Source organism: Nyctibius grandis, chromosome 6 (assembly GCF_013368605.1).
Source record: "Nyctibius grandis isolate bNycGra1 chromosome 6, bNycGra1.pri, whole genome shotgun sequence".
NCBI lineage: Eukaryota > Metazoa > Chordata > Aves > Nyctibiiformes > Nyctibiidae > Nyctibius > Nyctibius grandis.
The window spans coordinates 45504985-45522570 of NC_090663.1; the positions used below are offsets into that span (position 1 = coordinate 45504985).

A 17586-nucleotide genomic window follows, 5' to 3' on the forward strand; every position below is an offset into this window, starting at 1 on the left:
ATAATTTTTGCAGTTACATTCCAGTAATACTTCCAAATTAAACTTTTTTTTCCCCCCTTCCTATCAGATGACTTTCCCCTGCCCCTCAAAAAGAAAGTAACCCCAAGGAGTTACAGAACCCCCCTCCTTATTTAGGAAAAGCATGCAACACTACAGGATGACAGATACCACACAATAACAATCAGTGAGGAGTCTTTAGAAATGAACTACCTCACTTTTATTGCTCTTTTTTCTTATTAGTAAACTACATGTAATTAATAGAAATAAAAAATGTTACAAAACTTTCTTCTGAAAATATTAGATTGTAAAACTTGAGATTTCATGCTTATTTCAGAAAGCAGAGTTAAGAAACCTAAGAGATTTACACATAAAACAATTCCCCTTAATAACACCCAGAACTGTGGGCAAGCCCTCTGTGTTTATGAACAATAGATCTTCTATTCCTGAAGGCAAAAAAAAGTTGATAGTGGCATTAAAACCATATGTAATTATCTTCTGTAATTAAAAGACTAACAAGTTCCTTTTCTGTCTTCTGTTGTGCCCAGACAGTGCACACAGAGATTATAATTTTTGGAAGGAACTAACAAACTTCCATTTGTTTACTTAGCAGACCCCTTTGCCCTACTTTTACAACTATTGGGCTTGGAGACAAATCTATTCCGTCAGCTCGACTGCCAAAATTAACATTTCTCTTCCCCCTCTTCCCCTCCTTTCCTCTATTGTCCCAAGCCTTCTCTTCTCCCAGTGTGAGGACCTCTGCTACTATTTCTACTTATTAGACCTTCAGAGTCCTAACCTCTGTGCAGCCTTTCCTAAGTTACATTTTAAATGATATGCACAAGAGACAGATTAATTCAATTTCTAGACAATCACAGACAAGAACCTGTAATATGAGGCTCTACTTAACCATTAGTTCTATTTTTCTTTCCTTTCCAGAAACAGCCTGCAAAGGAAAACCTCTCCTCCAAGCCTAATTATTTTCTCAGATAGATCCTGTTTTAGTTTCATGCAAATTGCATGGCTTTCTACTGTCTCCCAAATTCCATGTTCACAAAATATTTAAGAAACTGATGAACCTAAAATAAAAAATCTATATTTTTTGACAGATGGTGCTTAATAAGCAAACTATTTTCTTAGGAGGACAAGTCCTATATTGTCCCTTGATTCATGCATAGACACAGTCAGCCTCAAGTAGCGGGAGCTATTCTCAACACTGGTTGGGACTGAGACTCATTGCATCACATCAGTGACATACCACTGAAAATGAGTCCTGACCTGCTACATCAGATGTTGTCTGCTACCGAGAAAAACACACAAGTAAGAAATTCAATATAAAATTACCTCAGCCATCATTAAGATGATGTTTGATGACTGGGAAACAGGCCTGGTGTTGGACTGCACTGTTTATTGCAGAAGAAAGAATTCACCTTCACAACGGGCAAGAGTAGAGTTATTTGAAATGAAGAATACTGGAACAGACTTAGTTATACTCTCTTTCCTTTTCTAATGGTATTTTTTTCCTTGTCTATCTACATGGTCATAGGAGGAGAGGATTAATTAATGTGAATTTGTTTTGGAGATTACATCAAAATTAAGTGGATTATAAAATACTCAACTGAAATTCTAATCCTGCAATAACTTGATAGTCGCCAGTTCAGTTCAAGAGAGCTTTCTGAATTAAAAAAAGAATCATCTTATAAAACTAAATAAAGAATTTTTTACAGAAACACAGACTGAATTTTATTTTTCCATCTTTTATATAGTATGGGCTATTACAGAGCACAAAACTGCTATCTACAGGCCCCATCAGCCTTACTGCCACTACACTTGGAATAGTCATGGGTAAGAGGATTTTCTGCTCCTAAGGACTGAAAGAGATTCAAAGTCAAATCTTTGAAGCATTCTCCCTTTCTGCAGAGGAATCACCAAAGCAAGCAACAAATCACTATCAAAGGGAGACTGAGCCAAAGAAACCAGAAGGACTCATGGCTAGACACAGAAAAACAGCCACAAAGCAAGTCTTACAAGAAAATTCCAGCTTTATGCTAACTAGTGCAGCATTAACTCATGTCCAGACGATTCCAGCCTACTGATCCTCTTGGGGAAAAGAGGATTACTATCTAGCTGTGAGAAGGTAATAATGCTTACACAGAGAGTAAAACAGAGGAACAAACGCACTGCAGATACTTTGCAAAAAAAAGATAATTCCTTGTACAGAGAACATTGGTTTAAAAATACATCTATTTCACAGGTTCTGGATACTGAAAGTACAAAAATGATCTACTCATTTCCCTATCCCTTTGTTGTAGGTTCTCAATATTGTATAAAGTATGCAGATAGAAACAAAACAGGCAGAGAGACCAACAAGAGGTTTTGCATATGTGTGTACATATCAGTCTGCAGAATCAGAACTCAGGCTTGAACCGTAGGTGCGTTCCTGCAGTCTATGCCAGCATTCATGCAAATTTGCAGAGAACTGTCCCCTTGAAAGAGACAGAAACTATGGTAATGGTGTCAGATAAAGGCTGGCAAAAAATCTAATAAAAGGAAGATACATTTTATGTAACTGGAGTTAATTTTATTAGTCATTAAGTATCTTGCCAAATTTCAAATTACACTGAATTTCTTTGTTCTACCCTACTTCTTCATTCTCTTTCCTCCATTTCTCTTCCTGCCTGCATTTCTGCTGTACCACTCTTTGCCTTGCCTTTTCTCCGACTATATGTAGTTTTCACCTACATTGTATCTTCTGTATGTTAAAACAATAGCAATTAAGTATTTAATGCAGACACTGAAACACAATCACTAAACTGGAAAGACAATACTCCAAGGAAACAAACCAGAGGTATTTTGGTAGCAGGGGAACAATGCTTAAGATACTTTCTTTTCATGCCTCAAAGCTTACTTTGCTATTCCTCTGGCTACCTTATTGTATGATGGCAAAACTAGGACAGCAAACAAAAAAGGGCAGTCAGATGCCAGGTGAGCAGCAGTTCATGCACACTGACATCAAGTAGCAATTCACACAATATGCCTTTCTATTTCACTCTTCTTTATGCCCTCACAACACTCCATGCATGGAAATGCATATGAGCATGTGTGTCTGGGATTTTAATGACTGTGAACAAAATATAAACAGAGTTGAACAGTACACCGACTGAGTAAGCACCAGGGCTTTAAGAAAAACAGTTCAAGGTTCTCTCTAATGCATAATCCTGCTGGAACTTGTGCTTTTTGAGAGCCGCTGAGGAATAGAGAGGTTTTCCTTTCTGCACACTCTTAAAAGTTAATTTAAAATAGCAGCTGAAGTGAAACTTTAAGATATCGCCTTAGGGAAGAATTATAATAGGGAACTCGGACCACTACAAAAAGTGCAGAGAGATAAGTTGTAAATTAAAAAGTAATTTTATCCTTAGTGGTGTTAAGTATGTCCAGGAACAAAAGTTAAAATGAAATACTCCGACGCTCCTGCACTGGCAGAGTCAGTGCTTCCCTCACAATACTGTGGAACTTCCATTTTGTTTTTTCTCCATTCAAGTTAAGCAGTCCAACACTTCTAGACCGTAAAACATAACTACTTAAAGAATTTAACTTGATTTTTAAAAGAAATCAACTTTGTCATATTAGCTTTAGAGTACACGGCAGTAATCAGATTATTCAGATGCTTATGTTCTCTGCACACCGCTCAATTTTTGTGCAACTCGCAATGCAATATTGCAATATTTTTATGCCTTATGTACAATTTCATTATTTGTATAGGCAATTCATAAAAGAGTTACCAATAACAACATACATACTTTAAATATTTATGTTTTGTAGTCTTAAAAGAAAATAAAGATCTGAATGTAGATGCTGGTGCTTTGCCTGAACCTCCAGTAAAGCAATTCAAAAATGGCTCCATATGATGACAACTACAGAAGCCAATTTTATAATAAAAAGTGTGTTACATTATAAACAGTATAAATTATATACTTATTCAGAATTTAACTTATTCTTCAGATGTTGCACAGTGTTCTCCAAGCTCTCACAAATGTCAATGAGGACTCCACATCTAGCTAAGTAAATCGAACGATCAGGTATTTGGAGACCTGCCTTCTCAAAGTGTAAAAAAACAAAGGCAAAAGAATACCAAAACGGCTGTATTTTCGAGACACTCATCAACATTTCAGCCCACCGTTTCCTACAAGTTAATTCTGCTCCCTCTGAAGTCAAGCTTTGCATCATGCTCTGTGCAAGGATGCAAAGAGGAGGCGGTACAGAAGGTAACAGATGTGACCAGCTGAGCCATGGGCTACAAAACTTCCAAGAACAGTGAGCAATGGCCTTTGTCGCTGATTGCAGGCTGCAGTAACTCCAAAGACCATTTTTTCAGCTTATTCCTCTCATTAGGAAAACTCCTTCCCTACATTCTTGTGTAGGTTTTCCAAGTCTGTTTCTGTTCACTTTGCCTGTGGGACAAGGATTCTGCTCTGCTTCAGCATTTCAGCTGGGGAAATAAACTGAAAGTTAGCTTGGGCTTTTGACAGCTCCAGAAAAGATAGTCAGAGTTACAGCCTGTACCTCATATCATTCTCTCTGGGTACCGCAATGTTCCACAGCCTTACATAGCTGTGTACAGCTAATTACAAAAGAAAAACAGTATTTCCAGACTTGATTAAAAACTAATTGTTCTGTCTTAAAATCACAGGATTAGCGTAAAAGTTCCTAATTTTTTTTTAAGATTGTATCTTGTCTCTGTCTTTGCAATTGTTGGCCTCACTTTATAGCTTTTAAGTATAGAAGCTTTTAAAAATATATTTATGATGGAAGCTTTTAATTACCTGAATGATAGAGATATTCACACAAGAAAACACAAAATTAATGCTAGAAAATATGAAAATTGAACAGAACACTGAGCAAAGCAAAGATTTATACTTGTCTAACTTGCCATTCACCAAATCTTTTAGAGAACACTTTTTGTACTTTTTAGATTAAGAGGATTTTAAATCATTTGCTTGACAGTTGCCTTTGCTTATTTTGCATTTCTCTGGCAGTGGTATAATGCATGCCACTGATTTCAACTCTCTTACTGCTAAATTATTCTTAGGCACAATAAGAATTTTTGCCACAAAATGTATTTTTCTGAAGTTACTGCACTTACTGAAACTACAAATATACCACCGAGGCAACCACCTCCTATTTCCTTAGGTCCTTCTGCTTTACCTCAGCTTTTTGTTACAAGCTATTTTTAATGGAGCACCCTAGTCAAAACAATTGGATGCATTATAATATGGGCAAAATGAGTATAGATATTTGCAATAGTGACTCCTGGTAATTCTCCATTGAATCAAAGGTTCAGGACAAATTTGTCTCAAAATACGAATATTTTTTTTAATTTTTCTTTTTAAAGGAATGCTTACAGCTCTGTTTAGATTCATACTTTTTTTTTTTTTTTGTGTGGGAGAAGTATAAATAGCAATTTAAATAAATAAACTGGTTTTTTTTTTTACATTTATCGTAATTTGACTATGCACTATGGAAAATTATAGAGAAGAAAGAGTTAATAAAGCAAAATCATTCTAATTTAGTAAAATTTCATTGTTATAAATTGCACATCTCTGTATTAATCCTGCATTCTTATAAAAGTCTAGAAGGTATGCATGATGTGATGCAGTAATGACATATCTGGATATAAAGAAAAAAACAGTGAGATTTAAAGAATAAAAGTGAATTACATTCCATGCCTATAATGAAGAAGTTTAATGCTATTTTTTTCATTATAAAACCAGACATTATATATCATATAGAAAAGAGGTACCTGCTGTATGACTTATTCGGATATGTAATCCAAAGCTATTTATTTGTGATTAATAAACATCTCTGTTGTAACAGGCTGTGTAGGAGGTTAAGGTGATGTTCACTACTGGCTACTCACTTCTTGCAGGAGTAACTTTTTTTAAAACTTGGTATGTTCACTATTTTTTTTAGAACTCTGATTATAAGGAAAATATCTAAATATTTAATAGAAGAACAAAGAAAAGCATCTAGCAACTTTCCTGTTGAACTGGCTTCAAAGCCTCATAGGTACATTTATGACATACAGCAAAGAAACCAGGGAAGTAACTCTTGTTGTTGACAGTACTGTGGTGTTGGGGCAAATGATATTTCAGAAATGCATCCAATGGTATCCAAATGAGATACCACATCTCAGGTAATCTTGTTTCATCATGCAGAACAAAGACAACTATGCAGCTGTATTTATTCAGTAAGAACAGCAAGGAGATCATATTTCTTAAACTGACCAAAGCAGCTGTCGATATAAAGGAAAAATCTATATGTTTTCTTCTCTAACCAGAATGAACAAATACCTTATGTTTATAAGGAAATTTCTTCTAAAAAAATATTGCTTGTTACAGTCAATCTTCATATGTGAAATAACAGAATGCTGAACTGTATGCTGAATAACTTCTTTTCCATTTCTGAAGTCCAAAGTTTAAATCCTACCTCATATCCTATTTTGATTTATCTTTTCCCTTTGCCCCAAAACATTTATCTTTTTCCATATCTTTGTCCATCACCAAAACACAAAGTACGTTATTACTCTTGATCCTAATTGAACGTTTGCTGAAGACAAAAGCATTGACCAGGTGCAACCTATAGATTTCACAAACCATTTCAGAAACTTTACACAGAACTTTCTTTTCTGTATTTGGGCACAAGCCCATGCTATGAAAGGCGTCACTTTCAGAAGCAGCAGTTTAACTGACAAATAGATGTAGACAGATAATTCAGTTTATTCTATATTTGGGTAATCATCAGATCAAGAAAGAGAGAAAATACTGTACAATTTAAGGATCATTTATGTAGTGCAAACTGCAAGCCACCTTTTACAATCAGCATGTTGATTATTTGCCACGTGTACAGCTAGTTACTTAAAAATAACAATGCCTTCTCATTTTGTTGAGTAACTTCTATAACTAGAGAATTCAGGCATATAAATTTACAAATTATGTGTCCATGTTCATATATGTAAATAAAAAGCACTAATAAAAAAACCCCCAAGAATATTTTATATGTAATTTAAGATACTAAGGTTTCCATACTTTTATCTGTAAAATATTTTTGAGGGCTGTTCCACTCATTAGATAACTGCAGGTTAATTTAATGAGATTCTTTATGGCAGTCATTTTCTTCAGAAAAGTCAGAAATCTTATTGCAGAACAAGTGATTAACAATATTTAATGCAACAATTTCCCTACATCATCTCTTCTTGAACAGTTTCTTCACAATTTACTGTTCTCTGGAGCATTATTTTGTACCTGACATCTCCAAGCCTACAGGAGAATATTTTATATAATCTTCTATTTGACTAAGATTGAGTTCCTGGCATGTATATGGGTACTACTCCCACTTACTACTCAGCCATATATTTGAGATATGTCTCCTAAAGTGGCTTTTGAGATGAAGTGCAGTCTGTGAAAGGTGGCTAGAGCTTCTTTGCAGGTGCCTAAGTGTCGTGGTTTAAATCCTGCTGGCAACTAAGCACCACCCAGCCACTCACTCACTCCTCTCACAGTGGGATGGGGGAGAGAATTGGAAGAGTGAAAGTGAGAAAACTCATGGTTTGAGATAAAGACAGTTTAATAGGGAAAGCAAAAGCTGAACACACACACAAAGCAAATGAGGAATTCATCCACCACTTCCACCAGCAGGCAGGTGTTTAGAGCCATCTCCAGGAAAGCAGGGCTCCATCATGCGTAACAGTTACATGGGAAGACAAACACCATCGCTCCAAATGTCCCCCTCTTCCTTCTTCTTCCCCCAGCTTTATATGCTGAGCATAAAGTCATATGGTATGGAATATCCCTTTGGTCAGTTGGGGTCAGCTCTCCCATCTGTGTCCCCTCCCAACTTCTTGTGCACCCCCAGCCTACTTGCTGGTGGGGTAGTGTGAGAAGCAGAAAAGCTCTTGACTTTGTAAGTACTGCTCAGCAGTAATGGAAACATCCCTGTGTTATCAACACTGTTTTCAGCACAAATCCAAAACACAGCCCCATACTAGCTACTATGAAGAAAATTAACTCTATCACAGCCAAAACCAGCACACTAAGAAATAACTCTTCTGTCTCACAGGTTAGCCAGGCTGAAGAAGGATAAATTGGAATAATCAAAGGGAAAACTACTACTCTCCTCAAAAGTCAGAGTAGGCACCTTCTGGCACAACTGAAGACTCAAAAGAACTCTTTGCTCCACTACAATTACAGTTCTGTATTTCAGTAACGAAAGCAATCACTCAACAACTTGGATGGCTGTGCCGGACAATATGTCATCTTTTCAAGCTCTTGCTGTGTGTTGAAATTGAAATAAATTTCCTTCAGAACAAAGCTAATATTGCCTCACAATAAAATACCTTCAACTTCAGGAGGCTAAGCTGTTAAAGGTCAAGATTGAAAAATCTCTTCTCTTCATTTAAAATTATTTTCCTCAGATATAAAATCCCAAAATTTAATTATAAGAGCCTGCCAATATCAGGGGAAAAAAAGAGAGATTGTATTAGAAATAGCAGCAAGCTGCAATAACCCAACAGTTACTTATATATATGTTTATATACATTTTATATATATGCTTTTTCAATATCATTAAATACGAGATATGGCAAAATAATTGAATAGTTGCAAATTCTCACTTGTTCTTAGCCCCAAATTACACCACTTAGGTTTGGAAAATGGTTGTTTGTTTCATAAATACAGTAGTAAAACCATCTGTAACATCTCTGGGTTTCAGAGTTTGGGGAAAAAAAAAAAGAAATAAAGAAAAAAAGGAAAAAAACACACACCAAAACCTGTGAATACTAATGGATCATAATCTGGTCTGCAATTTGCAAAATGATTTAAAATGCATTAAAAAGGAAAATTCTTTTGCCTCCAATGCTAATAAACATGGAAGTTGCTTCCATTATCAAAGCACAAAGACGGAACAGTTTATAAACGTGAAGAATGAGGAACTACAGTCGTAAAAAGCTTGACAATAGCTGACTCTGCAGTTCTGTGCCTAATATTATTGTAGATGCTTTCATTAATTTTTAAATGCAGTTCAGGTTTAAATGATTACCAGATATAACCCTTCATTTTCCACACTTTTAGAATTTTATACTCTCAGAGGATTATCACAGAACTATGAAACACTATACAGGATTCACCACTGAACACAGGAAAAAACCCAGCACCTGAAGCACGCACTTTTTGCATTTAACTAGCTACTACATAGGAGCCCCTATAGTTTTAGGGAATGAAATGCCAGACACTGAGCAATAATTTCTTTCTTTCTGACAGGTAATTAATTGACTGGTTTTGTACAACTTCCTTCTTGGGCCTGGAACATCTTACCCCGAAGTCAAAGTGTGGTAGACATTATCTGCATTTCAGATTGTTCCACTAATTCATTTGTCAGTAAGTCAAGCAGACCCCTTCTGCTTGTGTCTGTAGTTGTGCCAGAAGAAATTGATTTATTTGCTGTTTTGTTTCATGCAAAGATTATAATCTCTTCCCAAAAAATCAGAATATTAGATTTCCAAAGTAGAGATGCTGGTCTGTATTTTTCACCCTGTGGCTAAAGGAACCCTTTGCCACACGTGGAAATACATACACACAAATTTTCTCTCCAAAATAGATTCCAAAGATAATCCAGGAGACTCAGCCTGTTTTATTTTGTATTAAGCATCCTCAAATATTTGTTTAAATGAAGTTATAGAAAGATACCCCATACATTTTAAAAAGTAATCCATTTTTCACATTCTGTTAGATTAGGCATACCCTCGTGTATTTTCAGTAAGAACCTTCACCATAATTTTCCAGAATGTCTAGCACATGGCACATCTTACTGAATACAAGCATGGGACCACCTGGTAACAACAGTCTAGACAGGATCTAATGGTTCAGAACAACAGTTCTCACTCGTCTACAGTGAACTTCAGCAGCTGCACAATGAACATTCTCATGTCTGAGGCAGCTGAATAAAAACGTTTCTCCAAAGAAAAGCTCAATGTATAGGACTTTGAGCACTGAAACAGTAATTGAACATAAGCTAGTTAGGTATGTTTTATTACTGAGAAACCAAGGTTAAGCACTTTGTCCACTGTCATCCAAGAAAGATAAGAACCAGGTCAGAACTCAGCTTCTACTGCCTTAACTCTAAGACCACCTTCCGTGCACTGACCAGGTCTCTAGAACAAGAGCAGATTCTGACCTTGCATTACCAGATGTACTGTTAGCCATAAAATTATTATTCAGTCTTTTAAAAAGCTAGCAGTTTGGAATGAAGATACTGATGTAAGTTATTATACACACTGCATGGCAATGAAATATCGGAGTTTCATTCTTAGGGGTCTGTTTGCCTATTGTTGCAGAAGGATTTTATGTGGCCACCTTCCATCAACTCTGAGGGCAGTTATGCACCTAAGTTTCCAGTGCATGCACTAAATAATTGTAATTATGTTCACTTAAATTTCAGATACAATCACTTGGCTTATGCAGACCTAGACTTACATCAAGTTACCACCTCTGGTATTTGATAGGAAATTAACATGGTCATGGAAGGGAAGGAAAGAAAGAAAATTAAAAGCAGTGAAGACAGTTACAGCAGGTTAAAAAAATTAAGTATTTAATAATCACATGTAAAGCGCTGAACGTTTTTCAGACCCAAAGTGCTGTTGAGGCTTGTAGGATTAACACAACTGCTTGTCTAGCTGAAATGGAATGCATACTGTTTATAACTGAAAGGCAGCTCTTAACTATCCATTATAACTGTATACTCTTTTGACCAGAAACGGATTTTGAGCTAGCGTGCTGTCATTATTTTGCCTACATGGAGAGGCGAACCTCTTACAGATGTGCCAGGTATAGTCTTCCAGTGGAAAAACGTTTTGAACTTTGAGGGAAGGACTGTAAAGAGTTAAAAGTAAAGAAAAAGATGGAAAGTTATAAAATTGCATTTACACAGTTTAAATTATATACATAAAGTAGTTTGCATTTAACATGATTGTGTTGAGTTAGTTAGTGGCAAGCTCATGGTTGGCAACACACATTTCAGATGAAGCAGTAATACTTCTCAAAATAATAATAGTTAAAAAGGAGAAGGTGAGAAGAATTTTAGACCAATCACTCTAGTTCACAGGAAAAAACGCAACAACATTCAACCATGAAACCTTAATAACTTGCAAATTAAGAATAAGAAAAAAGAAACCTCCATCCAGGATGCGTAGTCTAATTCATACTGCAAACACGGAAGTGGAAACTGTGGAACTTGTAGGCTTACCTTCAAAACTGGCAGACATCTTGCTGGAGTTATGAAAGGTAGAAAGTTATTAAATCAACTGTGACATATATTGCAATCACCGTGCTTTCTATAGGCAGAATTAAATGATGTCTACAGAAGAGAGTTATCTACATTATTGTAGCTGAATAGATAAACCATTTTATTTGCATCTGCAACATTAGCTAAACTAGACCAGATTAAATACAAAATGAAACCCTACATAACCAATACAAAACTCTTTCAATACAAAACTCTTTCATTCTTATACTATTCCTACTATCATCTTCCTTTTTCTTACTTCCATGCTAGAGTCAGTAAATACAACTTTGTTGATCAGAAGATAAAATACTTGATTCATGCAGGTCAGGTCAGCAACATAGTAGCTGAGAACAAAGGAAGAAAGCTGTCAGCAGTTTTGTCATTGCCTTGCATTAAGTATGACAGCAGTTAAAGTTACTCAGTGAGGCTCAGCCTGCAGAGATCAGCATCATCCTGCAGAGTGTCATACGATGCAGAGAACAAGCACCTCAGCACTTCACTGACTACAATTTTCAATATTAACTGCAGATCTTGAATGGCTGGGATGCCAACGGAGGAAACTGCCATCACTGAAGCATTCAAGATTAGGATGACTCGTATTCACAGACAGTTGCAACAGTTGAGTCTGTTTCATGTATTTACAGATAGAAAAGCAGCAATTGTATAGTTAGAACAGATGGTTTGGCTGAAGTTGGTGGCATATGGCTTAAAGCTCTATGTAATAATTTCTGATAGTGATCATCACAATTTTCATCTCCTAAGCCTAAAACAAAGTCCTCATGCAAGTGCCCTCAGGACTATTAGGAAAATAAAATGTGGGTTTTTTGTGTTTGTGTGAGGTACCCGACAAAGTATATAAACAAAATCTCAGAATAAAAATTCACATGCCTTCTGTTTAAAAAAAAAAAATATCACTAGTAACCACTTATACTCTGGTCCTTGGGGTTTTGTTTGTTTGTTTGCTTTTTTAATCAACAACTTCCTAATATTTTCTTGTTCATAAATAAAATCAGAACGTTGTAAATAGAGATTATTCTGCTGTTTTGAGGTCTTGACAATTTTGTGGTTTGAATGTTTTTCTTTAGTAATACCCGAAAAAGTGAGCAAAAGCAGAAATTCTGATCATTCAAGTTCAATTTTAATGTTTATCTTTCTATATAGTGTTTTCTTAAGTTTTATTTATTTTGAAGTTGTTCTTTATTTTTCACGATTGCTTGACATCCCAGAAGTCAATAGGAGTTAAATAATCAAGTCCTAGAAATAATACAGCTAATTTGCACTATTTTTAAATGGTTAAATTTTTTGTCAGATTTTGTTCTTTACTTATGGATGCAGTCTTTGCCAAATATGCTGAAGTCTCCTTCATCCATACAGCTAATTCTTGCTATCTTGCATGCATTCTTCAATTTGTAATTCAGACTCAGCAACATAGACTACTTTCTTCATGTAAGGACAACTGGAAAATTTTGAGGAAATTATTTAAAGAGAAATTCAGGAAAGGAAATTATTAAAGCTAGATCTGAAGTCACCTGTATAATCATCAAAATACAGCAAACAACCTAAAAATTCACTTTCTTTCAACAATAGTTTAAAATCCAGAAGAGCCAGAGCACTTCAGACACTTTGCAAACCCACATTTGTAACAAGTGAAACAGTTTCTAAGCTTGCTGGTCTGCACTGAAACTGGAAGATTTCTGAATCAATTTCCAACATTAAGTAGCAAAACAATACATCAGCAATACTGATTATACCTGTTCTGATTCATAATGTAATATTACCAAAGACATTTTGCACAGTTGCTGGTGGAAAAAAAAAAGGCTTGATTTCTATGTAACAGCTGTCATCTTTACAACTGTACTTTTCGTTGGTATGCCTTTTCCTTATATCCCACCTCAGAGGTAAATACAATAACAGACATAGCAACAAGGTACCCATTAAAAGAGTTAAAATAAGATTCAAGAATTTGGACTCCCAGATAACATCTGTCATGTCCTAGGACAGATTTAGAGTGTGCTATGTGAAAGGGTCTAGTTGAAACAGCAGATAAAAGGAAGGAAGGAAAGGGTGGGAAAGAAAAATTGCCTGTCTTTGGAGCCTCACTTCTCCCAAGGCAGCAAAACTTACGCCACCATTTCCTCAGCATCCTTATACACAGCATCTCTTTACAGAAATTACATGCCATAGGCAAAATCTGACTGACTGACTTGGTAAGACACTTGTCATTAGGGTTAACTGCTCCATTAATGTGCATTTCAAAACCCAAAAGGACTCTCTTTAGAGGAGGATTGCATTTACCACCTAAGCCAGACCTGAGGACTAGGCATCACCTTCACCTAATTAATAATGATTAACTTATGCTATCTGTTCAGATATCAGTTAAAGCACCTTTACAGGCTGTCACTAGCTGCGAGACACAGCATGGCTCTCACTTGAGACTTTGGTTTCAGCCTTATCAGACAAGCTTATATCCATGGTTGCCAGCCGTCAGTAGCGTACGATCCAAAAGCACGCATGTACCCTTGCTTTGTGCTTTGGTCACTACCTGTGTAGCTATGGCCAGTGCCTGCTTGCTCCAAACATTCATCATTTAAAAGATTCTTCCCACCTACCAACATACACTGGCCTAGTCAGCCATGCCTTAAAACATACCATATGTATTTTTCACAACCATTATGAAAACTGAAATATGAAACAGTACCAAAAGCTAGTTTTACTGGAAAATCAAAAATTCCATAAGAATCCAACAGGTTGAGGGTCAACGCTCAAGACTGCTTTAAGGTCTACTCCTTTTTGCAATGACCAGAATTTATATATGCTTACTGTGGCCCATGTAAATCCTGGAATACCTTGATCCTTATTTCCAGCCCTTTTCCATCATGCCTCTCTCCACTGTTTGAAAAACTGACTAAAGAGAGGGGATCTATTTTACATCGGAGCAGTGCAATGAAGATTGCACCAGTATTACAGTCAGAAAAGCCATGTAAGTAGTCATTAAGTTTGGGAAGAATGACAAATGTCAATCTAGTTACAGATTAATACTTACATACCCTCAGCAGCCCTATCAAAGCTGGCCTAGAGGTGTCTCAAAGAACATTTTCTGGTCTTTATAGAACATATTCTGGTCTTTATATGAAGGCACAGGGATATTCCCACCTATACTATGCAGAAGAATCTTACCACCTCTGCTTCACTCAACCTGTAAAGAACTGAGGGGTAGAAAAACTGTACCATTTTGTCCACGCTACATTTAGGATTGACTCGTATAAAACCAATCCAGGTTGGTTCCACATATTTCATATGCATTAACACAGTAAAATTGAACATTGACACAAGACATTAATGTATCAGAGACAGGAATGTCAAGGTGCTCTAGTATACATTTCAACCTCTGATTAATTCTCATGGCAGTTATTCAGAAATACTAATAGCTTTCCCATCTGCATTGTGTACTTCAAAGTTACAAAAATCTACAAATAACTTTTAAACATTTACATTGTAGTTTACCTGAGGTAGAAATTAACTAACAGTGATTTGTGAACCCCGGTTAAAGGTTGGTTAAAGGCTTTTTTCGGTTTTATCCTTTTTTTTTAATTTAAGAACAAAGTTCACGTGTCCTGGAAATTAGAGAAAGAAGTTATGTTAAGCAAGAAACTAGTTCAAAAGGATGCACGCACCTATACGACTGATTATTCTCTTTTTTTTTTTCAGTTTCCGCCAGCTAAATTTACTACCTCAATACTTAAAGATAGCAAAAAGCTTATAATTGTTATTTATTGGATTTACTGTTTTAGAATAATACTTACATATTATTTCTAGATAAATTACTGTGTATGCAGAATTACTGGAGGAACTGTTCTGTTTTCAATGCTATCACTTTTGATTTGTTTTCTAAATTTGAAACTGCATGGACTTGTTTTCCCATTTAGAAAATATCCGTATAAAAACCAGTCACCATCTAATACTCACATTTGAAGGAGATTTGGATGAAAGTCTTACATCAAGTGCTATGCATCAGTTTATGGGAGAAAGGATATAATTGAGAAGAAAGAACTATGAAAGTACTGAGGAAGAACAAGATTTGATTAAGAGTATCTATTTTGGAATAAACAATATGCATAAAAAGAATATAATAGTACAAAGTGCCCACAATATAGATTATTACAATCCCATCTTCCAGATTAGGGATATACTTTGTTCTAGATAATTACAACAGTTTAATAGTGTTTAATAATATAAACTTCTCACTCCTCTTAAGAGCAGTCCAAAATGCTAACTTTGAAAGCAAGCAGTTAAACTGTATACAGTCAAAAAGGTCATTGCCCTTCCTTTTTACTTTTCATACTTTCCATAATGTATTTGGAATGGAACACTTTTACTATGATTTATGACAGGGAGATCTTCCCTTATCTCTATTGTTTTCCCTCTCTCTCAAATCAGGTCACCAATTACCCTGTAATGTCCAGAAGAATTCCTGAGATACATTTGCTCTCATTTAAGAAAGGCATGTTTGTATTCTATGCAAAATATTCAAAGCAGCCATTTCTCCTTTTATTCAAAGGAACATTAAAAACTATTTGTTTTAACCCTGACCTTACCATTAAATGCTGTGATCCCAACTCCTAGCCTCTAGGCAATTAAAAAAAAATATATCGTTTGAGTACATACAGCCAGCAATTTCCACGTTAAAAAAAGTCTAAGTTGGAGCCATGTGGTCTCAATCAGGCAGTAAAAAACTCTCTGTATTTTCTTAAATGCACAACTGCAGTATGCCCATAACCTCTCTTTTAAATCATCTTAACCAGATCTGAATCACTCTCACCACAAATGATTCGGTGGCCCTGGAATGTGCTGGGGTAGACAGAGTTGCTCTGCAATGAACACTGGGACATTTCCCACTTCCCTAGTGTTAAGAGAATAGTCTGCAGAAAAAAAAAAATGTTCTTTAAAAGGTTAAAGCCAAGACAAAAAGTGACATCATAGCTCAATCATTCAAGGAAAAAAGTAAAAAAATGCAACTACTGCCTAATAAATCAGTGCTGTGTGACACAAACCACAGTGAGCCAACACAGCCAAAGAACAGCTTTTCTTGCTGAAGCAAACAGATACCACAAGCAGCTGGCAGATGCATATGTAACTGTATTCACAGAGAGCCATTGAATCCATTAAGCTAGCCAGACTTGGAGAAGTTGATCAATTAAAAAAGCAGAATAACCATTATTTCAGTAACAATCTGTGCAGTACTGCACTACAGTATTTCTTACTGTGGGCTACCAAAATTTTTTTGCATAGATAAGTATGGCACATTGTTAAAAGCTTATAGGCAGATCACTTAGGATCAAAAAAACTGTTTGAGGTACCTGCATTACCTCGATGTATGCTGCTAGCCTTCTCCACTGCTCCTCTCGAGCAAGTAGGAATGACAGGCACAATGCACCTTAGCTTTCTCGGTACTTCTCAGAAGCAGTTCCAAAATATTACTTACATCTACAGTTACAACAGAGGGAGGGGAATGTAAGTCCTTGGAGGCTCCTAAAAGTCAAGTTCAAGCAGCAAATGAGCAAGCTTTGCTTAACTAACTGTAAGATTCTTAAATGCCACTTCCTCTTTAAAAGTCTGTCTGCAGCCTGAAAGATTTCTTTCAGTCTTAATCACCTCAAAAATCTATTTAAACATGTGGCCAAAGTGATGTGCATTTAAAACAGGAATAGGCCAGAGCCAAGACTTTTGGATCCAGTTATTAACCTTCTCATACTTCATGGATATTGGAATCCAGGGGTTTTGGTACAGGCCCATCTCTGAACTCAACACTCATTGCCAAACCTCACAGTAAGTAGAAAGTATGCTTTAACATATCAAAGCAGGAAAAACAGCATAAAGATGTCAGATTTTCCCACCACATCAATGAGAAAAAATGTCATTATAGCACCCATTTAAATTGTGAAACTGAAAGCAGCTGCTGAGGCAACCTGACATGGTGCCATCGGCAGGGGGAAGCCCGACTCAGGAAAACACTATTCCATTTTTAGCTCTGAAAAAGAATCTTTGCTAGTTCTAGTGTGTGATTCCAGTTCAGTGAGTAACTTGCCATAAATAGAGCTAGTAACTGTTATAGAAAGAAGTGCCTTAGTACATGGCAAATAGAATGTGTACTAAACATCCTCAACATCCTAACATATTGCACACTATCCTGCTGAGCACTATTTTGCAGTCATTCCATAACAACAGAATTTAGTGGATTGTTTTTACCAATTACCA

The 17586-nt window shown here is 36.1% G+C and overlaps 1 protein-coding gene across 9 annotated transcripts in view; it reads right to left on the bottom strand.

The window, feature by feature from the left end:
- Nucleotides 1–17586, bottom strand: part of PALLD (palladin, cytoskeletal associated protein) — a 229050-nt gene that overhangs the window by 154780 nt on the left and 56684 nt on the right. Inside the window, exon 1 of one of the 9 annotated variants that reach the window (XM_068403437.1) lies at nt 14836–14890. The exons of the other annotated variants lie outside the window; for them this stretch is intronic. The gene's annotated coding sequence lies outside the window, so the exon portion shown is untranslated. Of the gene's footprint in view, nt 1–14835; nt 14891–17586 lie in introns of those variants that run through there. 9 annotated transcript variants of the gene reach the window in all.